The sequence below is a fragment of the Gorilla gorilla genome, chromosome 8 (assembly GCF_029281585.2).
Source record: "Gorilla gorilla gorilla isolate KB3781 chromosome 8, NHGRI_mGorGor1-v2.1_pri, whole genome shotgun sequence".
Lineage (NCBI taxonomy): Eukaryota > Metazoa > Chordata > Mammalia > Primates > Hominidae > Gorilla > Gorilla gorilla.
The window spans coordinates 133,425,836-133,429,939 of NC_073232.2; the positions used below are offsets into that span (position 1 = coordinate 133,425,836).

At 49.4% G+C, this 4,104-nt stretch overlaps 1 pseudogene; it reads right to left on the reverse strand.

Annotated features, from left to right (window-relative positions):
• Positions 1-3,033: 3,033 nt before the first annotated feature.
• Positions 3,034-3,750, reverse strand: LOC109025020 (large ribosomal subunit protein eL19-like; annotated as a pseudogene).
• Between the last annotated feature and the right edge of the window lie 354 nt (positions 3,751-4,104).

Genomic DNA, 4,104 nt, shown 5'->3' on the forward strand with positions numbered 1-4,104 from the left:
TGTTCAAAGAACAACAGATTCTGAGCATATTGGGGTCTAGTTTGCAGGCCACCAGAAGCAGATCCTGCAATGAGTATTTGGGTACAAGTTGCTTATTTTGGAGGGGATCTAGGGAGCATTGATGTGGTAGTGGGGCATGGAGACAGGGAAGGGAAAGATGCCAGCACCGGCATATTACTGCCAGAGGCCACAGGGCCTCAGTCCCTCTGGCAGGGATGGGTGGGAGCCGTGGGAACTGACTTGCAAGGGCCAGTGGTGTGTATCATTCCCCCACTCCAAGTTCAGGGACATCTGCTGGTAACCTAAATTCATCTATAGTGAGAGTGGGAGTATTTACACCACAGACATTGGCAAATGCTACAAATGGGGGCTTTACCTGGGCCCATCCTCTCCCAAAAGCCCATTTACCTGTACCTGCTACCTGCCGAGGGCCTCAGAGATGATGCTGTCCTCAGAGTCATCCTCCTGAGAGCACAGGGCACTGGGGAGCTGGTGCATTTCTCCCCCAACATGCATCAGTCACTGGTAAGAGCCACTCCTTGTGGTGTTACCTACTCAGGATTCCAGCCACCCTAAAAGAGGATGCATATACTCCCAGCCGCAGAATGCCCTCGGGGGAAGGAAGCCTCAGTGGCTTGCCACAGAAACCCATTAGCTTGTAAGGGAATGGGGATTGCTGAGGGGCTATGGGTCTGAACTACCCATGAGTGATACTAAATAAGATGTCCACTGCCCTTGAAAAAATTGCCAGGTAAGTGGAGTGGGGGCCACATACTGTTTCCATCAGCGAGCCCTCTCATCTCTTCCCATCTACACACCTGCATACTTCCCAACAGCAGTCAGCCCGCCACCACAGATGCTGCAGACCGTTCAGGTGTTCGTCACTCAGAAGCTCACAATTCTAGGGATATTTTCTCTCCAATAGGGATCCAGAAGGAAAGTACATTCTTCAAGATCTCTTTCAGTGCTAAAATGTCATTTGTGGAGTGAATATTTTAGGCAAAGAAGCCCCATCTCACACACTCACAACCTTATGCCCAGTCACTGAAGTTCGTTCTGCTCCCCCAAAAGTAAAATTCTAAATACATAAAGCTCAGGCCCTGGAAGAAGACAACTTGCCTTAAATAAGTCAGGACATATCTTCCCAATGGCAGATACGCCACTCGCTGGATCCTCCAGAAAGCAGGTCTTGTTAATAGGGCTTGTCGCTTCTGTGCCCTAGTTTTGCCACTTGGGAAAGCTCCTAAGATGTGACTGTGACAATGGAAAGAGTTTGGATTTGGCTGTATTTTCATCTTATGAACTCTGACACGCTCCATTTTCCCCCTGCTTGGGGACTTCGTGCAGGCAAAAAAGATTTTCTATCTCCAGAGCATTGAGAGCTCTTTGGAAGCAAAGACTCGTGGTGTGATAAGGAAGGTCCTGCAGCAAATCTCCTACTTCTGAGCTTTGGAGGAGCCAGTGCGATCAAACCCCGAGTAAAGGGGACCATGCTGGGAGAACCACTGATATATGCTCATTTGCAAGGACTGAAGCACAAAAGATGAAATAAGCTTGAAGAAAGAAGGGAAGAATGATAGAGGTGACAGTGTTTTAGTCCCAGTTTGCCTGTTGCAAAGAAATGGACAACTGTGCTTATTGACTGCCTCCCCCCGATTCCCTGTAAATCATCCCTTTGCAGCTTGTGTCCCAAATAACTTATAAACAATGTCTCCTTTACTCAGCTCTCCAAAAACAATCCCTTTGTTTAACCACAATTTGCAAAAACAATTTCTTCATTGTAAATAAATCCCTAGACTCTACAATATGCCCTGATCCAGGAAAACACAGGAACATATTTTATAAAGCTCTGTGTATTTCCAAACAAGGGACATTGTTTCACCATAGAAACTCTATTTTTAAAAATCCTATTGACAGTAAAGCGTAGAGAGCGCGCTTCTGGTGTGAAGATAAAGGCAGCCCAGAAGTGAGATGCCCTGGGGAAGGTAAAGTGGAGAAGGGAACTCAGAACCATTTGCTCCATCTATTCAGTCCATCACCCAAGGGTCTTAGAGCGTGACTTGCAGCGCTGGGGCCAAATAGAAAAGGGCCTGCCGGAGATAGCTCGAGCTGGTTGGACAGAAGCCTAACCATCCTGGAGATCAGGAAGACATAGCTCAGCTGTAATAGCCTCTCCGGCAGGCCAGGGCTGCCATGGCAGGTGGGCAGGCTTCCTGAGTCAGGGTCTGAGGGGTGCTGCTCCCTGGTGCACCCACAACCCTGTAGTGAAGGGCAAGGCTGCCTGTATAATCAGAGAGGGTCACACATAGCAATGCCCCTCCTAGCTGGCAGTGAGGGGTTTGGTGGATCACTGAGACCCTTATTCTACTTTCTCTCCTACCACAGAGCTTGTTTGCCTGCTCATCTCTGCTCACTGGGGCTTCTGAGAGAGGATATTGTCTTCCTAAGAGTACATGGCACTGGGGGAGCCTGAGTATTCACTCCTCAGCCCCCATCAGCCACTGGTGAGAGCTGCTCCTGGTGGTGTTACCTACCCAGCAATCCAGCCCGCCCTAGAATGGGGACAAGCACATTCAAAGCCACAGAATGCCATCAGTGGGGGAGCCTTAGCTGCTTGCAGTAGCAATCTATGAACATAGAAAGCAATGAGGAGAGCTGGGGTACTATAGCCAGGGCCCTGACGGTATCCACTCTGGTCTGAACTGCACACAGGCCATATCAAATAAAATGTCCCTTGCCTATGTGCCCAGATCTTAGCATTATTTTTTCTAGGACCTTTTCTGAGATGTGACACACACATCACGGCCTTCTAGAGAGCCTTCAGAATATTACCCATGCCTTTCTCAATTACTCAGTTACTGAGCTCACCCAAAGGCAGTAGGGCCAAGAGGTGGATCCTACGACCCCAGGCCCTGCCTAGTCCCTCAAATAATGTCTGCTGAAGACACACAGCCCCCTGAGGCTAATTGAAACTCCCATGGCCTCCCCGAATCGGGGAAGAGTCGGAAATTATATGCCATTTATTTATTTTTTTAAGGCTTGTTTTATTTGAATGGCTGATCTATGTAATCACAGAGGCCAGTATGTACAGACAAAGGGGGAGCTTTTATTTCTTGGTCTCTTCCTCCTTAGACCAAAGTCTTGATGATCTCCTCCTTCTTGGCCTGGAGGTGCTCTTCATGGTGCTTGCGTGCTTCCTTGGTCTTAGACCTGCGGGCCTCAGCCTGGTCAGCCAGGAGCTTCTTGCAGGCCTTGTCTGCCTTCAGGTTGTGGATGTGTTCCATGAGGATCCGCTTGTTTTTGAACACATTCCCCTTCACCTTCAGGTACAGGCTGTGATACACGTGGCGATCAACCTTCTTAGATTCATGGTATCTTCTGTGATACATGTGGTGATCAATCTTCTTAGATTCACGGTATCTTCTGAGAAGCTGGCATAGAATCCTCATTCCCCTCATCCACATGATCTTCTCTGGCATTCGGGCATTGGCTGTAGCCTTTCACTTAACTATGCCCATGTGCCTGCCCTTCTGGCAGGCCAAGGTGTTTTCCGGTATCGAGCCAGGAATGGACAGTCACAGGCTTGTGGATGATCAGCCCATCTTTGATCAGCTTTCGGATCTGCTGATGGGAGTTGGCATTGGCGATTTCACTGGTCTCCTTGGGGTCCAACCAGACCTTCTTCTTGCCACAGCGGAGGACACTAGAGGCAAGCCTCTTCTGAAGACTGAGCATACTCATGGTTGTGGCTGCAGCAGCAAAAGGAAAGAGCCAGGACAAGAGCAAGGGACAAGATGCCTGGGCTGGGGGGACCCTTGGCCATTGGGACATTGCTTTTCCCATGGGAAGGGGCCACCAAAACAAAGACCCTTCCTCAGAGATGTGCCCAACACTTAAGATGGACAGCCCAGCGATGCCCCAGAATGTTCTGTTGCCCCCACACTCAGTGGCCCCAGACCACTGCCTTCATCTGTAGTTCCCAAGCCAGCCTCTTCCCTGACACCACCTGCCATTTCACATGATCTACCCTTCCCATCCCCTCCAACCTGGCACTTGTGTTCTGCTCACACTGTGACTATGAAAAACAACAGCCAATGGAAGAGA